The 25,701-nt window shown below is 39.7% G+C and overlaps 1 protein-coding gene across 9 annotated transcripts in view; it reads right to left on the bottom strand.

The window, feature by feature from the left end:
* The window catches only part of EYA3 (EYA transcriptional coactivator and phosphatase 3), a 2,553,793-nt gene that overhangs the window by 2,486,258 nt on the left and 41,834 nt on the right, over nt 1-25,701 (bottom strand). The window contains exon 1 of one of the 9 annotated variants that reach the window (XM_069623077.1): nt 2,081-2,115. The exons of the other annotated variants lie outside the window; for them this stretch is intronic. The gene's annotated coding sequence lies outside the window, so the exon portion shown is untranslated. Of the gene's footprint in view, nt 1-2,080; nt 2,116-25,701 lie in introns of those variants that run through there. 9 annotated transcript variants of the gene reach the window in all.

Here is a 25,701-nt window from a genome sequence, read left to right as displayed (position 1 = left end):
GTGGAGGTGAGGCATTTATGGTAGGTGTCTGCAAGGAGACAAGGGTTACCACTTACATTCAAATTAGATGCTAGCGCTTTACTGAGGATAGGGGCTAGGTTCTCAGCTGTAAGCTTGCAAATGTTTCTTGTTTATAGGTATCCACTGTTTTAAATTTTGGGAGGGCATATCTCTTTGCAAGCAAGGGTAAAATGTACACTATGGTGGTCAGTCCAATCGAGTGGTGTGATGGGCTCTATAGCTAATGTAGCATTTAGTGAAAGTATCCAATGAAGTGTTCTACCCTTGATGTGGGTGGGAGCAGTCACAAACTGTGTGAAATTCATATTTTTAAGTGCAGTGTGCAAGGCTTCTGCTTTGTTATGATGCTCGTCATTAAAACCTAGATTAAGGTCACCAAAAATGATACATTTGGTATTAGGCTTGATGAAAGGAGCCAAGATTAATGGTATGTTTAGGTTTGGATGGGAATTGGTATTGGAGCGATCTGTAGATCACCACGAAGTTAATAGTGGTTTTCTGATCGATTGCGAGTTTAGCTAGGAGAAGTTCATAGCCTTCTATATCTTCGAGAGGGCAGGATCTTAATTTCAAGTTAGTTTTCGCTATGATAGCTACACCACCTCCTTGAGAGTTGAGTCTATCGGTCCTAAGGATGATGTAATTAGGTGGGATGGCGAGAGTTAGCAGTGGTCCAGATGCTTGGTGAAGCCAAGATTCAGTGACTATCAGGATGTCCAAATGTTGTTCAATAATGAGGTTATGCATCTCAATGGCGTGGACTCGAAATGACCAAGCATTGATAAGGGCACCTTTAAGGTTGACCTGAGGCTCAATTTCTGGTGCAGTGGTGGTGGTAGGAGTCTGGTCCTTAGCAGGAAAGAGGATTGTTTAGTGGTCACTGCCACAGCTATCATGTGATGTTTGTTGTAAAAGTGGGTGCTAGGCTTAGGTGGTGTGGTCGTCTCTGAAACTGAATTAAGGAGGCAAGGGTGCACTTTGGTGCATGATCTTAGTCGATAAAGTCTAGTGTTGCCCTGAATAGGATAAGAATGTGAGTCAACCATAGTATTTGGCATGTAGAAACTGTCATGTATGAGTAAGTAGTGGGAACTGGAGTAGTAAGGCTTCTAGTAACTCTTGGGAAATTGGCATAACCCTGGATGGGTTGAAACGGTGAGGTGGTGGGTAAGAATGGAGTGGTGCACGGGATGGGGCGATGTCAGTAACATCCCAATCTAGTGAAGCCATTTCTATAGCTGATAAAGGCGCCATCTGTGCAGGGTAGATTTTGTACAACACAATATGGGAACATGGTCGCGAGTAGCCAACCTAACATGACTGTATATACATGTAAAAATAATGGCCGTGTGTACCAATTGGTGTAGTCTCAGTAATAGTTAGCAGATGCAAGATTTGAGAAAAAAAAAAAGAAAAAAAATCAGTGCACTAACCATACAATCACTATAGATGTGTGTTGATCTAAATACAGTAAATATATTATTGAATTAGATATAAGCAGTGAACTGCGCCAATTGACAATAATACAATAATAATTGAATTATGTTTTTAATTCCATTCCACAGCCTGACACGTGTTTCGAGCAAAGCTCTTTTTCAAAGGCTGTACATAGTAACAATTATACAACCAGTAACCCATTCATTAGTGATATACATCATGTCAATTGGGCAAACATCAAGGGGTAGCAAGGGAGATGGCCAGAAGAAATCAGGACATCATGGCATTAAATTAAAAGGAACATAGTATAATATAAGTCATTTTACATACAACATTTACCGTTTAAGCAGATGATCCATCCGGTTACAAACCCAAGAAAAGAAGAAAAAGAAACATAACATAATAAGATAATAAGAGATTAGGTGTGTGCGGTGGAAAATCAACCATAGATAACATAATTTGTAAATCAACTCAAGGACGACTGACTAGATAATTACCGTTGAACCTTGTCCAAAGGAAACTATACGGCAAAAAAGATAAATTAACAAGGATTATCTAATGTCATGTGCATTCAACCGCCAACAATTATCCCACAGTAGATATAAATTTTAGGTATAATTACCTTAATATTACTTGCGGTTGCAATAACCATTAATTAATTACTGCAAAAAGTCCACAGCCAAAAAGGAAAAGTTGCGCGTAGATAACACCAACCAACCAATTCCGGACGAGTCACGTATCCAATACCAATATTAAATTGGACAATTTACCAAAAGAAAAAGAGAGGAAACCGGCTCTTAGTTAAATAAAATTAATTAATTACAACATAGGGATCATATCGAAAGAGCACAAAAGTTTCTTACCAGCCTTCCGGCAACAACAATGTACAAAGAGAGAGTGCGCGCGCGCAATGCATCTCGTAGTAGTTAAAAAGAGAAATAGATCGCATAGGCAGCAACAGCACAAGGCATACCGCGGCGGCCATGTTAGGTGAGGGAAAGAGCCGGTTATTGATTAGATCAATAAGGCCAAGTTATGTATAAAGCACACAATCTATCGGTGCTATACACCTGAGCATCATAATTTAGTCGAAAATAAAATTAAAGGTGAGCAATACATAGAGCGCACTTGTTAAGCTGATGATGAAAAGATTAATCTTGGTAATGTATAAGAATATGTTATCACAGGTTGTGTATTCAGCCGCACACATCCATTAATACATCAAGAAAATATACAAACAATTAGGTATTCAGAACCGAAATTAAATAATATGAAGCACGGTAGTTCAGGTGTAGCTACCTAAGTATCAATGACACCAAACCAACTCTAAATATAAAATTAAATCATAAGAACACATGAAATTCATGATCGGAATTAAGTCCAAAATTTACTAATCTGTGTTTACAAATAAGTCTAGCCTCTAATTGTCTAAGTCTAAGTTCCATATTGCCCCCTCTTTTTAATGGACGTATTTGAGACAGCCCAATAAATTTCAAAGCCTTGAAGTCATCGAGTTGATGTAAAGTCTGCCAATGTGATGCCAGTGGATATTTGGCATCCTGTTTGTGCAAAGAAGCCAAATGCTCCCGAATACGCATTTTGAGTGGCCTAATAGTGCTCCCGACATAAAATAAGCCACAGACACATATAATGCAATACACCACAAATTTTGTGTTACAATTAATGAATGAATTGATAACATGTTTACCTGTTGTACCAAAATCAAATGCCTCAGATTCAAATACATGTGAACACATGTTGCAACTCCCACATTTGTGAAACCCATTCGCACGACCCAGTTCTAACCATGTTCTAACAGTAGGTGCTGGTGCCATGAAAGAGGGGCATAGAAGATTTTTAAGAGTAGGAGCTCTACTAAAAACTATCGATGGATTAGGTTCCAATAATTTGGTGAGATCCTTGTCTAAATGGAGTAAGTGCCAATGACGTTTTAGTATAGCATACACCTCATTACTATCACTGGTGTATCTAGTGATCAGCCTAATTTTATTAAAACGCGTATTAGCTGAGTTCATTCTAGTTTTAGGTTTAAGTAAATCAGCCCTCTTCATACTGGACACTTCGCGTTCAACCTTAGTAAGAAGGTTTGGTTGATAACCCCGTTGTACAAATTGATCGCGAATAAACAGTTTTTCCGCATCAAAATCAGCATCCAGAGAGCAATTGCGTTTGGCTCTAATATATTCACCTTTCGGAATGTTGTTAATAACAGAGCGTATGTGAGAACTAGATGAATGTAAAACTGCATTGACCGAGGTAGGTTTACGGAAAGTTTTAGTAATAAAACCCATAGGGGACTTAGAAATGTTCAGGTCAAGAAAATCCACAGAATCATTTGAAACATGATGTACGAATTGCAAACCCCAATTATTGGCATTTAAAAATTTGACAAATTCATTTAGTTCAGCCACATTGCCAGTCCAAATCATAAAAACGTCATCAATATATCTTTTCCAAAGATATATTGACGGTGAAAAGACATTATCATGAAACACATATTGTTCTTCAAATTGGTGCATGAATATATTCGCTACAGAAGGAGCAAAACTGGCTCCCATTGCAATGCCAATCAGTTGTTGATAATATGTATCATTAAAAAGAAACACATTATTTTGCAGAGCACAAAGAAGAAATTCTTTGATCATTTCAATATGAAGATGGTATGATGCTGATTTGTGTCGGAAAATATAAGTAATGCTACCAATTGCTTTGTAGTGATCAATAGAAGTATATAATGATTTAACATCAAGTGTGACCAATAATATTTCAGAAGTACAAGGCAATTGTGCAAGAATTTCAAGAATATGCATAGTATCTCTTAAATATGTGGGTGTAGAATGGACCAAAGGTGCAATACATTCATTGACATACACTGATATAGGTTCCAAAATTCCCCCCTGGCCACTAATAATGGGTCTACCTTCAGGTATCTGATCAAATGTCTTATGAATCTTAGGAAGAAAATAAGCAGTTGGCATTGTGGGTTTATCAGAAAACAAAAAACATTTTTCCACATCTGTAATGATTCCTAATTTATACCATTTATCAATTAAAGAATGCACTTTATTACGTATTTGAGCAATAGGATTGTTTTTCAAAATGGCATAGCAACCTGGTGAGTTCAGATGGTCAAGTGCCATGGAGATATAATCAGCTTTGTCCATAATCACGACGTTACCGCCTTTATCAGCCTCCTTAATTACCAGCGAATCATTAGATGCTAATTTGTTCAGGGCGGAACGCTGTGCTATTGACAAATTAGAATTTGTGAATTGTGAACGAGAAGAGCAACGATCAACTAATGTGTGAATATCATTGGTCACAACCCGATAGAACGTATCTATAACGTTGTCATCTGACAGAATTGGAGTAAATTTAGATTTATTTGCAAATTCTTTAATTGTCAAATTACGATGCTGAATATCTAATTCATGCATCGTATCAAGAAGGTTAGATTCACTGTCAGACATTGACTCATCAATAGACATGAGTATATGGGTACTCATCATCGTTTGCAATGAAATTTCTGATAGTGCAGCGACAGGTGTCGTAGGAGAGTATTGTTTGACCTGTGTAGCAAAAAACTTCTTGAGCTTCAGCTTTCTGATAAATTTAAATAGATCAATTTGAACCTGCACGATATCCTTAATGCAGGATGGAGCAAATGATAATCCTTTATTTAGCAATGAGTGTTCTTCTGGAGAGAGCTGATATTGACTTAAATTATGAATTAAATTTATCTGAACTGATTCTGAACGGTTTGATTCTGTATTGATTTCTGATATGAGGCTCTGGTTAGCCGTTGACCTAGTGGAGCGGCGTTGACGCCGCCTATGTTGGCCGCCCCTTGATCCCCTTGGTTTGGACCGAGCGTTGCGATATTGGCAGTGGGTGGTAGACGAAACCTGACCTGTTTTCTGATAGCCTCTTGTCTGTTGCCCTTTTTGAATCTTCTCATCTGTTCCAAAAAAGGTGCCGGAGATAAGCTAGATGGTTCTGACAATTCAACAGATTCGGCATCTTCTTCATCCCGTGATTCGTCATCACGAGGTGTATTCCCTAAGGCATTTCTGTTAACAGATCGATCTGAATCACTTTCGACATCAGAACTGACAGGTGAAGAAGCCGCACTGCTATTCCGCGATCTCGACACTTCATCAAACTTAGGTTGATAAGTGTAGACCCGGTTGTCTCGATAATCCCTATCATCTCTTGAAAATTTCCTGCATTTTCTCATTTTAACCTCATCCTGATGCCTTCTCAGTATATTATACATTGTTTTAAAATTTTTATCAATAGTTGCGGCAGGTGCATCAAATAATTGAATTTCTTGTTTGAGTACGTCAATCTGTTGGACAATACGAGAATGTGCTCTTTTTGCATGTTCAATAAGTAGAAGTAACATTTTGTTAGAGCTGTTGGTGAGGTTAGTTTCCCATTCCACTGCCAAATCATTATCCTGAGGATCTTCAAAATCCGGTAAGATAAGAATACGCAGACCTCTTGGTATTTTATTTTCTTGAGTATAGTGTTGCAACGTGGTCATTTCCCAAAATTTATTGATTTCTCTAATGCTCAACCTCTCAAGCTTAATGAATTTAGATCTAAGATCCTCAGTAATATTCGGTAAACGTTTGAACGGGTTCAAAGTAGAACCCCGAGGTGCGAATAGTGCTTTAATATCCGCATCTCTAGTGAGAATATATTCTGCTGCTTCAGCCATGATTTAATGAAGAGTACAATGCACTGCTGCTGGGTTCGAGACCTGAAATTGACAGTAAACAAGATGGTCCAAAGGCCTATGTGAACGACCAGCGCAACTGCACAAGAGTTAGAAGTTTAAAAAGGCAGCGTTCAACATGAGAGTGTGAGGGAACCCGGACCAAGGACCCTCGATAAGAAGTAAATTAGATATAAGCAGTGAACTGCGCCAATTGACAATAATACAATAATAATTGAATTATGTTTTTAATTCCATTCCACAGCCTGACACGTGTTTCGAGCAAAGCTCTTTTTCAAAGGCTGTACATAGTAACAATTATACAACCAGTAACCCATTCATTAGTGATATACATCATGTCAATTGGGCAAACATCAAGGGGTAGCAAGGGAGATGGCCAGAAGAAATCAGGACATCATGGCATTAAATTAAAAGGAACATAGTATAATATAAGTCATTTTACATACAACATTTACCGTTTAAGCAGATGATCCATCCGGTTACAAACCCAAGAAAAGAAGAAAAAGAAACATAACATAATAAGATAATAAGAGATTAGGTGTGTGCGGTGGAAAATCAACCATAGATAACATAATTTGTAAATCAACTCAAGGACGACTGACTAGATAATTACCGTTGAACCTTGTCCAAAGGAAACTATACGGCAAAAAAGATAAATTAACAAGGATTATCTAATGTCATGTGCATTCAACCGCCAACAATTATCCCACAGTAGATATAAATTTTAGGTATAATTACCTTAATATTACTTGCGGTTGCAATAACCATTAATTAATTACTGCAAAAAGTCCACAGCCAAAAAGGAAAAGTTGCGCGTAGATAACACCAACCAACCAATTCCGGACGAGTCACGTATCCAATACCAATATTAAATTGGACAATTTACCAAAAGAAAAAGAGAGGAAACCGGCTCTTAGTTAAATAAAATTAATTAATTACAACATAGGGATCATATCGAAAGAGCACAAAAGTTTCTTACCAGCCTTCCGGCAACAACAATGTACAAAGAGAGAGTGCGCGCGCGCAATGCATCTCGTAGTAGTTAAAAAGAGAAATAGATCGCATAGGCAGCAACAGCACAAGGCATACCGCGGCGGCCATGTTAGGTGAGGGAAAGAGCCGGTTATTGATTAGATCAATAAGGCCAAGTTATGTATAAAGCACACAATCTATCGGTGCTATACACCTGAGCATCATAATTTAGTCGAAAATAAAATTAAAGGTGAGCAATACATAGAGCGCACTTGTTAAGCTGATGATGAAAAGATTAATCTTGGTAATGTATAAGAATATGTTATCACAGGTTGTGTATTCAGCCGCACACATCCATTAATACATCAAGAAAATATACAAACAATTAGGTATTCAGAACCGAAATTAAATAATATGAAGCACGGTAGTTCAGGTGTAGCTACCTAAGTATCAATGACACCAAACCAACTCTAAATATAAAATTAAATCATAAGAACACATGAAATTCATGATCGGAATTAAGTCCAAAATTTACTAATCTGTGTTTACAAATAAGTCTAGCCTCTAATTGTCTAAGTCTAAGTTCCATATTGCCCCCTCTTTTTAATGGACGTATTTGAGACAGCCCAATAAATTTCAAAGCCTTGAAGTCATCGAGTTGATGTAAAGTCTGCCAATGTGATGCCAGTGGATATTTGGCATCCTGTTTGTGCAAAGAAGCCAAATGCTCCCGAATACGCATTTTGAGTGGCCTAATAGTGCTCCCGACATAAAATAAGCCACAGACACATATAATGCAATACACCACAAATTTTGTGTTACAATTAATGAATGAATTGATAACATGTTTACCTGTTGTACCAAAATCAAATGCCTCAGATTCAAATACATGTGAACACATGTTGCAACTCCCACATTTGTGAAACCCATTCGCACGACCCAGTTCTAACCATGTTCTAACAGTAGGTGCTGGTGCCATGAAAGAGGGGCATAGAAGATTTTTAAGAGTAGGAGCTCTACTAAAAACTATCGATGGATTAGGTTCCAATAATTTGGTGAGATCCTTGTCTAAATGGAGTAAGTGCCAATGACGTTTTAGTATAGCATACACCTCATTACTATCACTGGTGTATCTAGTGATCAGCCTAATTTTATTAAAACGCGTATTAGCTGAGTTCATTCTAGTTTTAGGTTTAAGTAAATCAGCCCTCTTCATACTGGACACTTCGCGTTCAACCTTAGTAAGAAGGTTTGGTTGATAACCCCGTTGTACAAATTGATCGCGAATAAACAGTTTTTCCGCATCAAAATCAGCATCCAGAGAGCAATTGCGTTTGGCTCTAATATATTCACCTTTCGGAATGTTGTTAATAACAGAGCGTATGTGAGAACTAGATGAATGTAAAACTGCATTGACCGAGGTAGGTTTACGGAAAGTTTTAGTAATAAAACCCATAGGGGACTTAGAAATGTTCAGGTCAAGAAAATCCACAGAATCATTTGAAACATGATGTACGAATTGCAAACCCCAATTATTGGCATTTAAAAATTTGACAAATTCATTTAGTTCAGCCACATTGCCAGTCCAAATCATAAAAACGTCATCAATATATCTTTTCCAAAGATATATTGACGGTGAAAAGACATTATCATGAAACACATATTGTTCTTCAAATTGGTGCATGAATATATTCGCTACAGAAGGAGCAAAACTGGCTCCCATTGCAATGCCAATCAGTTGTTGATAATATGTATCATTAAAAAGAAACACATTATTTTGCAGAGCACAAAGAAGAAATTCTTTGATCATTTCAATATGAAGATGGTATGATGCTGATTTGTGTCGGAAAATATAAGTAATGCTACCAATTGCTTTGTAGTGATCAATAGAAGTATATAATGATTTAACATCAAGTGTGACCAATAATATTTCAGAAGTACAAGGCAATTGTGCAAGAATTTCAAGAATATGCATAGTATCTCTTAAATATGTGGGTGTAGAATGGACCAAAGGTGCAATACATTCATTGACATACACTGATATAGGTTCCAAAATTCCCCCCTGGCCACTAATAATGGGTCTACCTTCAGGTATCTGATCAAATGTCTTATGAATCTTAGGAAGAAAATAAGCAGTTGGCATTGTGGGTTTATCAGAAAACAAAAAACATTTTTCCACATCTGTAATGATTCCTAATTTATACCATTTATCAATTAAAGAATGCACTTTATTACGTATTTGAGCAATAGGATTGTTTTTCAAAATGGCATAGCAACCTGGTGAGTTCAGATGGTCAAGTGCCATGGAGATATAATCAGCTTTGTCCATAATCACGACGTTACCGCCTTTATCAGCCTCCTTAATTACCAGCGAATCATTAGATGCTAATTTGTTCAGGGCGGAACGCTGTGCTATTGACAAATTAGAATTTGTGAATTGTGAACGAGAAGAGCAACGATCAACTAATGTGTGAATATCATTGGTCACAACCCGATAGAACGTATCTATAACGTTGTCATCTGACAGAATTGGAGTAAATTTAGATTTATTTGCAAATTCTTTAATTGTCAAATTACGATGCTGAATATCTAATTCATGCATCGTATCAAGAAGGTTAGATTCACTGTCAGACATTGACTCATCAATAGACATGAGTATATGGGTACTCATCATCGTTTGCAATGAAATTTCTGATAGTGCAGCGACAGGTGTCGTAGGAGAGTATTGTTTGACCTGTGTAGCAAAAAACTTCTTGAGCTTCAGCTTTCTGATAAATTTAAATAGATCAATTTGAACCTGCACGATATCCTTAATGCAGGATGGAGCAAATGATAATCCTTTATTTAGCAATGAGTGTTCTTCTGGAGAGAGCTGATATTGACTTAAATTATGAATTAAATTTATCTGAACTGATTCTGAACGGTTTGATTCTGTATTGATTTCTGATATGAGGCTCTGGTTAGCCGTTGACCTAGTGGAGCGGCGTTGACGCCGCCTATGTTGGCCGCCCCTTGATCCCCTTGGTTTGGACCGAGCGTTGCGATATTGGCAGTGGGTGGTAGACGAAACCTGACCTGTTTTCTGATAGCCTCTTGTCTGTTGCCCTTTTTGAATCTTCTCATCTGTTCCAAAAAAGGTGCCGGAGATAAGCTAGATGGTTCTGACAATTCAACAGATTCGGCATCTTCTTCATCCCGTGATTCGTCATCACGAGGTGTATTCCCTAAGGCATTTCTGTTAACAGATCGATCTGAATCACTTTCGACATCAGAACTGACAGGTGAAGAAGCCGCACTGCTATTCCGCGATCTCGACACTTCATCAAACTTAGGTTGATAAGTGTAGACCCGGTTGTCTCGATAATCCCTATCATCTCTTGAAAATTTCCTGCATTTTCTCATTTTAACCTCATCCTGATGCCTTCTCAGTATATTATACATTGTTTTAAAATTTTTATCAATAGTTGCGGCAGGTGCATCAAATAATTGAATTTCTTGTTTGAGTACGTCAATCTGTTGGACAATACGAGAATGTGCTCTTTTTGCATGTTCAATAAGTAGAAGTAACATTTTGTTAGAGCTGTTGGTGAGGTTAGTTTCCCATTCCACTGCCAAATCATTATCCTGAGGATCTTCAAAATCCGGTAAGATAAGAATACGCAGACCTCTTGGTATTTTATTTTCTTGAGTATAGTGTTGCAACGTGGTCATTTCCCAAAATTTATTGATTTCTCTAATGCTCAACCTCTCAAGCTTAATGAATTTAGATCTAAGATCCTCAGTAATATTCGGTAAACGTTTGAACGGGTTCAAAGTAGAACCCCGAGGTGCGAATAGTGCTTTAATATCCGCATCTCTAGTGAGAATATATTCTGCTGCTTCAGCCATGATTTAATGAAGAGTACAATGCACTGCTGCTGGGTTCGAGACCTGAAATTGACAGTAAACAAGATGGTCCAAAGGCCTATGTGAACGACCAGCGCAACTGCACAAGAGTTAGAAGTTTAAAAAGGCAGCGTTCAACATGAGAGTGTGAGGGAACCCGGACCAAGGACCCTCGATAAGAAGTAAATTAGATATAAGCAGTGAACTGCGCCAATTGACAATAATACAATAATAATTGAATTATGTTTTTAATTCCATTCCACAGCCTGACACGTGTTTCGAGCAAAGCTCTTTTTCAAAGGCTGTACATAGTAACAATTATACAACCAGTAACCCATTCATTAGTGATATACATCATGTCAATTGGGCAAACATCAAGGGGTAGCAAGGGAGATGGCCAGAAGAAATCAGGACATCATGGCATTAAATTAAAAGGAACATAGTATAATATAAGTCATTTTACATACAACATTTACCGTTTAAGCAGATGATCCATCCGGTTACAAACCCAAGAAAAGAAGAAAAAGAAACATAACATAATAAGATAATAAGAGATTAGGTGTGTGCGGTGGAAAATCAACCATAGATAACATAATTTGTAAATCAACTCAAGGACGACTGACTAGATAATTACCGTTGAACCTTGTCCAAAGGAAACTATACGGCAAAAAAGATAAATTAACAAGGATTATCTAATGTCATGTGCATTCAACCGCCAACAATTATCCCACAGTAGATATAAATTTTAGGTATAATTACCTTAATATTACTTGCGGTTGCAATAACCATTAATTAATTACTGCAAAAAGTCCACAGCCAAAAAGGAAAAGTTGCGCGTAGATAACACCAACCAACCAATTCCGGACGAGTCACGTATCCAATACCAATATTAAATTGGACAATTTACCAAAAGAAAAAGAGAGGAAACCGGCTCTTAGTTAAATAAAATTAATTAATTACAACATAGGGATCATATCGAAAGAGCACAAAAGTTTCTTACCAGCCTTCCGGCAACAACAATGTACAAAGAGAGAGTGCGCGCGCGCAATGCATCTCGTAGTAGTTAAAAAGAGAAATAGATCGCATAGGCAGCAACAGCACAAGGCATACCGCGGCGGCCATGTTAGGTGAGGGAAAGAGCCGGTTATTGATTAGATCAATAAGGCCAAGTTATGTATAAAGCACACAATCTATCGGTGCTATACACCTGAGCATCATAATTTAGTCGAAAATAAAATTAAAGGTGAGCAATACATAGAGCGCACTTGTTAAGCTGATGATGAAAAGATTAATCTTGGTAATGTATACGTGACTCGTCCGGAATTGGTTGGTTGGTGTTATCTACGCGCAACTTTTCCTTTTTGGCTGTGGACTTTTTGCAGTAATTTTTGCAGTAATTAATTAATGGTTATTGCAACCGCAAGTAATATTAAGGTAATTATACCTAAAATTTATATCTACTGTGGGATAATTGTTGGCGGTTGAATGCACATGACATTAGATAATCCTTGTTAATTTATCTTTTTTGCCGTATAGTTTCCTTTGGACAAGGTTCAACGGTAATTATCTAGTCAGTCGTCCTTGAGTTGATTTACAAATTATGTTATCTATGGTTGATTTTCCACCGCACACACCTAATCTCTTATTATCTTATTATGTTATGTTTCTTTTTCTTCTTTTCTTGGGTTTGTAACCGGATGGATCATCTGCTTAAACGGTAAATGTTGTATGTAAAATGACTTATATTATACTATGTTCCTTTTAATTTAATGCCATGATGTCCTGATTTCTTCTGGCCATCTCCCTTGCTACCCCTTGATGTTTGCCCAATTGACATGATGTATATCACTAATGAATGGGTTACTGGTTGTATAATTGTTACTATGTACAGCCTTTGAAAAAGAGCTTTGCTCGAAACACGTGTCAGGCTGTGGAATGGAATTAAAAACATAATTCAATTATTATTGTATTATTGTCAATTGGCGCAGTTCACTGCTTATATCTAATTTACTTCTTATCGAGGGTCCTTGGTCCGGGTTCCCTCACACTCTCATGTTGAACGCTGCCTTTTTAAACTTCTAACTCTTGTGCAGTTGCGCTGGTCGTTCACATAGGCCTTTGGACCATCTTGTTTACTGTCAATTTCAGGTCTCGAACCCAGCAGCAGTGCATTGTACTCTTCATTAAATCATGGCTGAAGCAGCAGAATATATTCTCACTAGAGATGCGGATATTAAAGCACTATTCGCACCTCGGGGTTCTACTTTGAACCCGTTCAAACGTTTACCGAATATTACTGAGGATCTTAGATCTAAATTCATTAAGCTTGAGAGGTTGAGCATTAGAGAAATCAATAAATTTTGGGAAATGACCACGTTGCAACACTATACTCAAGAAAATAAAATACCAAGAGGTCTGCGTATTCTTATCTTACCGGATTTTGAAGATCCTCAGGATAATGATTTGGCAGTGGAATGGGAAACTAACCTCACCAACAGCTCTAACAAAATGTTACTTCTACTTATTGAACATGCAAAAAGAGCACATTCTCGTATTGTCCAACAGATTGACGTACTCAAACAAGAAATTCAATTATTTGATGCACCTGCCGCAACTATTGATAAAAATTTTAAAACAATGTATAATATACTGAGAAGGCATCAGGATGAGGTTAAAATGAGAAAATGCAGGAAATTTTCAAGAGATGATAGGGATTATCGAGACAACCGGGTCTACACTTATCAACCTAAGTTTGATGAAGTGTCGAGATCGCGGAATAGCAGTGCGGCTTCTTCACCTGTCAGTTCTGATGTCGAAAGTGATTCAGATCGATCTGTTAACAGAAATGCCTTAGGGAATACACCTCGTGATGACGAATCACGGGATGAAGAAGATGCCGAATCTGTTGAATTGTCAGAACCATCTAGCTTATCTCCGGCACCTTTTTTGGAACAGATGAGAAGATTCAAAAAGGGCAACAGACAAGAGGCTATCAGAAAACAGGTCAGGTTTCGTCTACCACCCACTGCCAATATCGCAACGCTCGGTCCAAACCAAGGGGATCAAGGGGCGGCCAACATAGGCGGCGTCAACGCCGCTCCACTAGGTCAACAGCTAACCAGAGCCTCATATCAGAAATCAATACAGAATCAAACCGTTCAGAATCAGTTCAGATAAATTTAATTCATAATTTAAGTCAATATCAGCTCTCTCCAGAAGAACACTCATTGCTAAATAAAGGATTATCATTTGCTCCATCCTGCATTAAGGATATCGTGCAGGTTCAAATTGATCTATTTAAATTTATCAGAAAGCTGAAGCTCAAGAAGTTTTTTGCTACACAGGTCAAACAATACTCTCCTACGACACCTGTCGCTGCACTATCAGAAATTTCATTGCAAACGATGATGAGTACCCATATACTCATGTCTATTGATGAGTCAATGTCTGACAGTGAATCTAACCTTCTTGATACGATGCATGAATTAGATATTCAGCATCGTAATTTGACAATTAAAGAATTTGCAAATAAATCTAAATTTACTCCAATTCTGTCAGATGACAACGTTATAGATACGTTCTATCGGGTTGTGACCAATGATATTCACACATTAGTTGATCGTTGCTCTTCTCGTTCACAATTCACAAATTCTAATTTGTCAATAGCACAGCGTTCCGCCCTGAACAAATTAGCATCTAATGATTCGCTGGTAATTAAGGAGGCTGATAAAGGCGGTAACGTCGTGATTATGGACAAAGCTGATTATATCTCCATGGCACTTGACCATCTGAACTCACCAGGTTGCTATGCCATTTTGAAAAACAATCCTATTGCTCAAATACGTAATAAAGTGCATTCTTTAATTGATAAATGGTATAAATTAGGAATCATTACAGATGTGGAAAAATGTTTTTTGTTTTCTGATAAACCCACAATGCCAACTGCTTATTTTCTTCCTAAGATTCATAAGACATTTGATCAGATACCTGAAGGTAGACCCATTATTAGTGGCCAGGGGGGAATTTTGGAACCTATATCAGTGTATGTCAATGAATGTATTGCACCTTTGGTCCATTCTACACCCACATATTTAAGAGATACTATGCATATTCTTGAAATTCTTGCACAATTGCCTTGTACTTCTGAAATATTATTGGTCACACTTGATGTTAAATCATTATATACTTCTATTGATCACTACAAAGCAATTGGTAGCATTACTTATATTTTCCGACACAAATCAGCATCATACCATCTTCATATTGAAATGATCAAAGAATTTCTTCTTTGTGCTCTGCAAAATAATGTGTTTCTTTTTAATGATACATATTATCAACAACTGATTGGCATTGCAATGGGAGCCAGTTTTGCTCCTTCTGTAGCGAATATATTCATGCACCAATTTGAAGAACAATATGTGTTTCATGATAATGTCTTTTCACCGTCAATATATCTTTGGAAAAGATATATTGATGACGTTTTTATGATTTGGACTGGCAATGTGGCTGAACTAAATGAATTTGTCAAATTTTTAAATGCCAATAATTGGGGTTTGCAATTCGTACATCATGTTTCAAATGATTCTGTGGATTTTCTTGACCTGAACATTTCTAAGTCCCCTATGGGTTTTATTACTAAAACTTTCCGTAAACCTACCTCGGTCAATGCAGTTTTACATTCATCTAGTTCTCACATACGCTCTGTTATTAACAACATTCCGAAAGGTGAATATATTAGAGCCAAACGCAATTGCTCTCTGGATGCTGATTTTGATGCGGAAAAACTGTTTATTCGCGATCAATTTGTACAACGGGGTTATCAACCAAACCTTCTTACTAAGGTTGAACGCGAAGTGTCCAGTATGAAGAGGGCTGATTTACTTAAACCTAAAACTAGAATGAACTCAGCTAATACGCGTTTTAATAAAATTAGGCTGATCACTAGATACACCAGTGATAGTAATGAGGTGTATGCTATACTAAAACGTCATTGGCACTTACTCCATTTAGACAAGGATCTCACCAAATTATTGGAACCTAATCCATCGATAGTTTTTAGTAGAGCTCCTACTCTTAAAAATCTTCTATGCCCCTCTTTCATGGCACCAGCACCTACTGTTAGAACATGGTTAGAACTGGGTCGTGCGAATGGGTTTCACAAATGTGGGAGTTGCAACATGTGTTCACATGTATTTGAATCTGAGGCATTTGATTTTGGTACAACAGGTAAACATGTTATCAATTCATTCATTAATTGTAACACAAAATTTGTGGTGTATTGCATTATATGTGTCTGTGGCTTATTTTATGTCGGGAGCACTATTAGGCCACTCAAAATGCGTATTCGGGAGCATTTGGCTTCTTTGCACAAACAGGATGCCAAATATCCACTGGCATCACATTGGCAGACTTTACATCAACTCGATGACTTCAAGGCTTTGAAATTTATTGGGCTGTCTCAAATACGTCCATTAAAAAGAGGGGGCAATATGGAACTTAGACTTAGACAATTAGAGGCTAGACTTATTTGTAAACACAGATTAGTAAATTTTGGACTTAATTCCGATCATGAATTTCATGTGTTCTTATGATTTAATTTTATATTTAGAGTTGGTTTGGTGTCATTGATACTTAGGTAGCTACACCTGAACTACCGTGCTTCATATTATTTAATTTCGGTTCTGAATACCTAATTGTTTGTATATTTTCTTGATGTATTAATGGATGTGTGCGGCTGAATACACAACCTGTGATAACATATTCTTATACATTACCAAGATTAATCTTTTCATCATCAGCTTAACAAGTGCGCTCTATGTATTGCTCACCTTTAATTTTATTTTCGACTAAATTATGATGCTCAGGTGTATAGCACCGATAGATTGTGTGCTTTATACATAACTTGGCCTTATTGATCTAATCAATAACCGGCTCTTTCCCTCACCTAACATGGCCGCCGCGGTATGCCTTGTGCTGTTGCTGCCTATGCGATCTATTTCTCTTTTTAACTACTACGAGATGCATTGCGCGCGCGCACTCTCTCTTTGTACATTGTTGTTGCCGGAAGGCTGGTAAGAAACTTTTGTGCTCTTTCGATATGATCCCTATGTTGTAATTAATTAATTTTATTTAACTAAGAGCCGGTTTCCTCTCTTTTTCTTTTGGTAAATTGTCCAATTTAATATTGGTATTGGATACGTGACTCGTCCGGAATTGGTTGGTTGGTGTTATCTACGCGCAACTTTTCCTTTTTGGCTGTGGACTTTTTGCAGTAATTAATTAATGGTTATTGCAACCGCAAGTAATATTAAGGTAATTATACCTAAAATTTATATCTACTGTGGGATAATTGTTGGCGGTTGAATGCACATGACATTAGATAATCCTTGTTAATTTATCTTTTTTGCCGTATAGTTTCCTTTGGACAAGGTTCAACGGTAATTATCTAGTCAGTCGTCCTTGAGTTGATTTACAAATTATGTTATCTATGGTTGATTTTCCACCGCACACACCTAATCTCTTATTATCTTATTATGTTATGTTTCTTTTTCTTCTTTTCTTGGGTTTGTAACCGGATGGATCATCTGCTTAAACGGTAAATGTTGTATGTAAAATGACTTATATTATACTATGTTCCTTTTAATTTAATGCCATGATGTCCTGATTTCTTCTGGCCATCTCCCTTGCTACCCCTTGATGTTTGCCCAATTGACATGATGTATATCACTAATGAATGGGTTACTGGTTGTATAATTGTTACTATGTACAGCCTTTGAAAAAGAGCTTTGCTCGAAACACGTGTCAGGCTGTGGAATGGAATTAAAAACATAATTCAATTATTATTGTATTATTGTCAATTGGCGCAGTTCACTGCTTATATCTAATTTACTTCTTATCGAGGGTCCTTGGTCCGGGTTCCCTCACACTCTCATGTTGAACGCTGCCTTTTTAAACTTCTAACTCTTGTGCAGTTGCGCTGGTCGTTCACATAGGCCTTTGGACCATCTTGTTTACTGTAAATATATTATTGGTGAGAGTCACAACACTGTCTAGGATGCAATAATATTACAGTGACTACATTGGTAACAATTACACTATTGTGGTGTTGGCAGTCAATCCATATTCAAAATTACTTGGGTAGCAAATAAACACCAAAGAATGCCATGGGTAACTGGTAATAGCGTAGCAGTTAGACATTTGAGTAAACTAGGTACCTGGTATCAGCGTGACATAGAACGTATAGCTACTTGTACCTGGTAATTGCATGGCGATGTCATCGCATGTAACATTTAGAGTGGGACACACAGATGCGTCAAGTGATGCTCCACCATCTTGGACTCGTGATTATGCTGTAGGCATTGCATGAGATAACGTGACTTGCGAGAGCAGATTACCAAGTGTGGCGCTGAAGGCAATTACAACATTTTGAGCAAATACCATGACTAAGTCAATTTCCCCAATTAGCCGTGTGGGGCCAGATCTATGGTGAATACAGCATAGCAGCACTGATAGTATGGTACAGTAACAATGCAAGGTCTTAACATTCAGAGAGTTATCGGTGCAGTAGTCTACCAGGTGACTCTGGGTGCTGATATGAGAATACCCGCTGCACAAATAATTGTCAAATGTACTGGTGAGAAGAGTTACCTTGGCGCAGGGTCATTTTGGACCAATCAGGGACGTTCCAGGGTCGGGGCGATTGCAGCGGAAAGGCTTCTAATATTGTAGTGGGTCGTGGCATTGAAGGCTCACACGGAGTGGTGGGATTGCAGAAGGGTCCGGGCAGGTCTGGAAGATCACAGACAGGTCTGAAGCACTTTCTTTCAGGGGAGTAGCGTAGCGATGGAAAGACCGGCACAGACGGGCACCTTTTTCGTGGTGCCTTCGTCAGGGTGGGGGGGTGGCTTACGCCTGCCGGTCCTCCCTATTGGATGAAATGCACTAGATAGGTCAATCACTGGGCGCTAGTGTGTTGGTCAGGACAGCTGGACTTGTGGTTGAGCGATCGAATCAGGCAGCCATCTTTGGAAGAGTGAGCCGCATGCGACCCAATGGAGGGTAATAGTTCACAATGAAAGCAGGATTTCCCCCAGATGCTCTATGTCTTCACTCAGCCGAATTATACACATTAATATGCGGTTCTGGATCGATAAGCATATAAATGGTGTCGGGTTGGGGCTCGAGGTGCGCTGCGGCGTCGGCGGTGCACAGCACATGGCAAAAGCCCTCAGGGGCTTACCTTCATGCTATGGAGCTGGGAAGCGGCTGGATCTGCTCCTGCAGAGATTCCACAATGCAGCCTTCCTGGCTGGTAGCGAGCGGACCTGACAGGCATCTTACTAAACCAGACCCTAATCTAGTACTAAATTAAAGACCTCAATAGGGATTCTGTATGTCATACTCAAAGGTAATTGAGACTAGAAGCTAAATTATTGATTCAAGAATACATACATTTCCGAATCTATGTTAAGGACTTGAAGTCTTAAGGTATCAAATTTACATATTAGGGTAGCTTCCAACTGTCGCAATTTTTACCCAATCTTTTGTGTTGCAGTATGTGAGCCAAACCTAAAAAAAAAGACATTTAGTTAATGTCACCTATGTTTTTTAGAAAATTACCTGCAAGAGGGAATGTTAAATCTCTTATGGCTCTATAATGCTGTAATATACGTAGTTTGAATGGCCCTATAATAGAGCCAATATAACGTAAGCCACAACTACAGGTGATAACGTACACTACATATTTTGTCATACATGCAATTCTATGTTTGTTAAGTCTATTTCAATCCATTGGAGCTAACAAACTGTTTCCTAGAGACAAAAAAATGAATAGAATAAAAATACATTTTATAGTTAGCACATTTTCTAAAACCAACATTTAGATTTTTTGCCATAAACTTGCATGGGGTTTCATTTTCAGTAACAACCATACTAGTTGCTTTTCGATGAGCGAAACTGGTAGACTATACTTTACTGAGCTCTGAATCAGTCATAAGTACTTTCCAATGTTGGTGCATGATCGATTTTATTTCTTTTGCTCGATGATTAAAGCCTGTGATAAATCTAATTTTATCTTCTGTATTTCTGGCCTTTGGTTTGAACAAGTCTGTTCTAGTCAGCTGTTCATCTTTTTCAAAACACACTGCCACTGTGCTTTTGGCATAGCCTCCGTTAATAAACCTTTGACTAATATATTTGGCTTCTGTTTGATAATCAGCATCTCTACTACATACCCGTTTGGCTCTCAAAAATTCACCATATGGTATGGACTTCTTGAGAGCCACAGGGTGATGACTCTTCGCATGGAGAGTACAATTCGAGCTAGTCTTTTTTCTATACAAACTCGATGTAAGTAGATTGTCAATGATTTGGAATTTTACATCCAAGAAGATTAATTCCGTTTTGCCGATTGTAGTAGCGAGTTCTAGATTCAACATATTATGATTGAGAATGTTGATATATTCATGCAGCTCAACTTCTGTCACATCTCAAATTATAAACAAATAGTCTATGAATCGGTGCCACATGACCATTCGTTGAGTAAAATGCTCCAGTTCCTCTCTCCAGGCTATTTTGGTTTCCGACCAGCCCATAAAGAGGTTGGCATAAGTGGGTGCCATGCAAGACCCCATGGCCGTCCTATGGGTGGTCTATAAATGTGTTCCTCATAAAGGAAATAATTGTGTTCTAACAAAACTGTAGCATCTCCAAGAGCATGCCCAATAAGGTTTCTGGTTGTGGTGTGTACAGAAAAACTTTGTCAGAAGGTCTCTTTGTACAGAGAAATGCAGAATACTGTGGTGGAAGTGTGCAAGCTAAGGGGCAGGCATCTTGTTTGCATGCATGCATTGTATGTACGAGTTTGAAGTTGCTAACATACACTTAGTGTGGCTTTTCTGGGATAATTCTTCATACATTTGCAGTAAGTGGGGTGCTGCGGAAATCTTTTTGTGAAGTGTACAAGGTAAGTGGCAGTCATCCTGTTATACATGCAATGTGTGTATAATATCATGATGTGATATTGTACGATATGCCATTTATACTGTGCATATACACAAGTTTTTAAGGCATGCCGAGGCAAGTGAGGAGGAACAGAGGGGAGACAGACAAACCTACTAGGCCAGGTGTCACTCTGATCGCCCAAGTACATGGGGAGCGGGAGCAGAAAGTGCAGTACATGGGAAGAAACAATGACAATAAGTAAAAATATGGGCCGATGGTGGCAAGTTCAAGGATAAGTGCAGACATCGGGTGGTGGTGGAACTGTTAGGGATACAGAAAACAGTCCCCAAGGGCGGGGTTTGCCAGCAAGGCAGTGCAGGGGTGCGAATGACAGGGGGGGAGGAGGGGGGGGTGGAGGTTGCCTGGGCCCGAGATCAGAGGGTGGCCATGTAACCAGTGCAGAATCAGTTTCAGCCAGGAAGTCAGCAGGGAATAGGAGGAGACAAAGCAGAGGCAAAGAGAAAGGTTTTGGAGGTGCCGGCGATGGTTCTCGTCACGTTTCAGGGAGGCTGTGGCAGAGGAAGGCCCCAGCCGAAGAAAGATCTACCACCAACTGGTTGCTTGCTGAAGCAAGTGACCCTGAGGGAGTTGGAGGCGGTTAAGGGAAGAGCTTGAGCACAGAGATATTTAGGAAGTGAGAGTTGCAGGTATTGAGGGCCCAGACGGCCTTGTGCGTAATGCAGAGGGTTTTGACCTTATTCTTCGCAGCTACTGGGAGCCAATAAAGACATTTCAGTCCCAGGCAGATACGATCCCTGGGCTTGTGGCCAAGCACAAGGCACAAAGTCTTCTTCTGGATGAGTTAAAGAGGGCAGAGAGTACAAGCAGGCAGATTTAGAATGCGGCTGTTGCAATAGTCGGTCTCCCCAGCTGTAGATCTCGCGAGGCTAGTGAGCTTTTCGGACGTTGCTTTAGGTTGGTAACATACATTCAGTGCTGGTTTTGGTGCCATATTTTTACGATTTATGTAGGAGATGCGTTAATGGGGAAACAAATTCGTAGTATTGTCGGAAGGAAAGAAGAGTTCCCGTTTCGATATTCCAATGGGTGATATAGGTAAATGGAAACGTTGCAAGATATACAATTGAAGTGCCACTTGACAATAGTGGATGGGAGAAAAAAACAGTAACCATTTTAAGAACGTAATGGACGCTCACTGGCAGATACCATGCGCACAGGCACTTATAACGGAGTTGTAAAGATACTGCAGAAAAAGTTTCCATACCTCCACTTTGAGGTTATGGGTGCTCATGTGGATGAATGTTGATGCACAAATCTTGCATTCTTTCACTGAATTTTCCACTGGACGTGCTTTCCAATAACAACACTTGGAGGCTTAATGTGCAACGGTACATATGAAGTGTTGCACAGAAGTGACAGTGTTAGATGCTAACGTCTTGGAGGCTATTGAAAAGGGAAGAAGGACTGCTCCAGCTTTACTGGGGCACGGCCCTCGGGGTACTTGGGTGAAGCGAACGTGCCACATTCTGCGCTTCTCACCATGCTGGCCAATGGAAATGGGACTGTGGGGATTGTCCAATCAGGTGCTCAGGGTGTGCATCACAGGAAAGGGCAGCAATATTGTTTTTCATTACTCTGTGTAGTGAGGGTGGCAGACAGAGACAGAGAGATGCACTGTTTTGATAGTCGGTGAAGATCTGTTCCAGTATGCCATCAAAAAAGGCTTTTATTGGAATTTCAATTTGGGAGTGGAGGTTTTATGGTGCTGTGGCGATGTATCCAGTTTCAGCGTTCTGCTTGCAGAGTGCCTATGAGTGGATGTTAGGCAGAAACCTGTGCAGTTCCCTTTGGTAACACTGCACATTTAGGACTACAGGTGTTAGCAGTAAACCTAATTGGTAGTAGTCTGTACCACCCAGGTTTACCTGGTAGCTGTGGCTGAGCAGTCAGACTTCCCTCAAGAAGAGTTAGGCAGTATGCAAAGTATACCCAATAGGCACTCAGACACAATAGCACAAGGAAACACTGACCAGAGATTTGGTATCAAAGTATACAATTATTTATTTAAAAACACACTGTTTGAAACACTCCAGCACTCTTATGGTAAAACACTCTAAACACAGTTACTATTATGATATATACAACCCTTATTCCTCATCAGACAAGTCTTAGTTAACACCACTTATTTCCAGACAGAGGTGAGCGCTTAACTATAGATGGCACTCCAATAAGTTCATGAAAAAGGGAGAAAAAAAGGCAGAATATGTGAAGATACACCACTCTAAGATTTAGGAACACTTTTAGCAAGGCAGAAGAGCAAAAGTCACTGGTGAGCCAAAGTCCATAGGCCAGACCCACTCTTAGAGAGAGCAGAGCACAAATGCGCCCAAGATCACACAGTTACACTAGGCTTTGAAAGTCTTGCAGAGAGTTCGAAAAGAGTTTAGAGAGGCTCAGAAAAGTTTAGCGAGGGTGTCCCAGGCTAACCCTGGTTCGAAAGCCGGGGGCTAAATCTACCCCGTACAGTCAGTGGCAAGGGAAGCTAGGCGGAACACGGTACCTTAAGTGGGAAGGATCCTCCAGCGGTGGCAGTTGTTCCTGGCAGCGGGTGCAAGTCTCTGCGTCGTCCAGGGGAAGAGAAGATCTCGACTTGGAGGAAAGATGAAGGTGGATGCACTGCTGGGGAAGAAACCAGCCGCAGAGTTTTCCGGTTAAAGGTACTAACCTTTATTTTGCAGTCGTGGTAAAACGTGGTATTCCGGTTGCCGGGGTGCTTGGCACAGGCAAGGCGGCCACGGGATGCGTCGGGAAGGCGAAAAGACGGTGAAACTGGTTATCCCCACCAGTCAAAGGAAGAAGACTCTCCGGCGGGAGATCTCCTCTGTCATTGGGAAAAGTGGTGAGACGGTTCAGCAGGGCTCCACCGGTGGTGTCGTCGTAGCAGGTCGGAACAGCTTCTCCCTCGTCGGATTCTTAGGTCCTGTGGCGACTTCTGAAGTTCCAGTCCCCCAAAGCCCTGCTTTTATGCAGAAAAACCCCCATTCACTCAGTCTAGCTGTCACTCAAACATGCTAAGTGGCCAATCAGGACGGAGTGCGACTTGAGTTGCTTAGGCAACTCAGTCCAGGGTGCCTAAATCCCCCTCCACCCGTCCTAAGTACCCCAGACAGAGTGGCAACACTTCGGAAGGTTTCTGTGGAGAAGCCCGCCAAAAAGTGGAACAAAGGGCTCGACTTGGGTTGGAGTCACAGAAGAGAACACAAACGCCATTTTAGAACCGAGTTTTGGCAAAAAATACCAACCGGAGAATTAATAATAAATAAATAAACCGGCGGTATGTTCGAGGCTATCGTAATTAAATAAATAAAGATAGTAGCCTCGAACATTGGGAAAATCCCATAGAGAAATATTCGCGGTTGAATATAACCAGTCAAAACTCGATCAGGGGGGACGGAGACGTGCCCCCTCGACTAACAGACCCCGGGGCAATCGAATTGCCCCGGCCAGTACGTCCACAATATGATGGGTTGTACTGGTTCTGTTCAGAATTCAAGACTAGTAAAGTCAATGGTGACTATACATGCCCTGGGAGACAGTAGTCAGTCCCAGGGTATGGAGTCTATTCTGGGGGGTCACTATGACACCCCTGTGTTACTGCACTGAGGGTGCTGTGTAACACACATCACAAAAACACATGAAGCACTATGGAGTAAAAGACCCCATAGCCCATTAAACACACCTAGAGTCAAAGGAACACACTCAAATCATGTCCAAGAGTGAGGGTAAAAGAGTCTCACTCTTGGCAGGAGAAAAAAAATAAACCCCAAAAATCCAGCAAAGCTGCTGGGGGACTCACTAGGTTAGGAAATTCAGCCTAAACAGAGAATTCTCCCTAACACTGGGCACTTTCACAACTGTGTATGGTGGGGTCGTGCACTACAGAACGTTGCATTTGGCTTCCATGGCTTGTTCCTACGTGTACCGTAAACTGAAGAAGTTGATGAAAGCAGTGAAGAATATTTTTCCCACTGCCAAGGTGCGTTTCTCATGTATACCATCAAAAATAGTATGGGATTATTCCAATGATTGTTCTCGCCAGCCAGAGGTCGGGAGGGGGTCTTATCAACAGAAGCATGTGTGATTTCTTGAGTGCTGCTGGGATGTTCTCCTGTGAGAATGACAACATTAGTTCTTGATATATACACAACTTTTCAATACAGATGGCATATCCTTTTCGACCAGTGGCAATATTGTTTTCCAACCTACAGGCTGCACTAAAGACCCTAAGAATTTAAGCTGAACTACAAAACACAAAAAATTCTTATAAAAAATGAAAATAAATAAAAGGCTCTTTTCAGAGCCACCACTACCAACAAAGTCCCCTACCCTGGTTGAAATGTAGTCCCCCACTCCCGTGCACGTGTCACATACGCCCCTTTTGCAGATAGCGGCCATAAAAATGGGCATGTGGAGGCTATGGGGTTGCTCAATAAGGTTTCTGGGTGTGGTTTGTACGCACAGACTGTGGTACCCAGTGTATTTTTCGACAGAAATGCAGAGGGTGCGGTTATGGCTGTGTGTTTCACAAGCCACAGCGTATGGTTTTTGGAGGGACTTCTATATACATGGATTGAAAGTGAATGGAAAACACTGCAGTGGCT

This window comes from Ambystoma mexicanum, chromosome 11, assembly GCF_040938575.1.
Source record: "Ambystoma mexicanum isolate Mex_15411 chromosome 11, UKY_AmexF1_1, whole genome shotgun sequence".
NCBI lineage: Eukaryota > Metazoa > Chordata > Amphibia > Caudata > Ambystomatidae > Ambystoma > Ambystoma mexicanum.
Note: the sequence above shows the minus strand (reverse complement) of the source record. Positions and strands in the feature narration are given on the sequence as shown.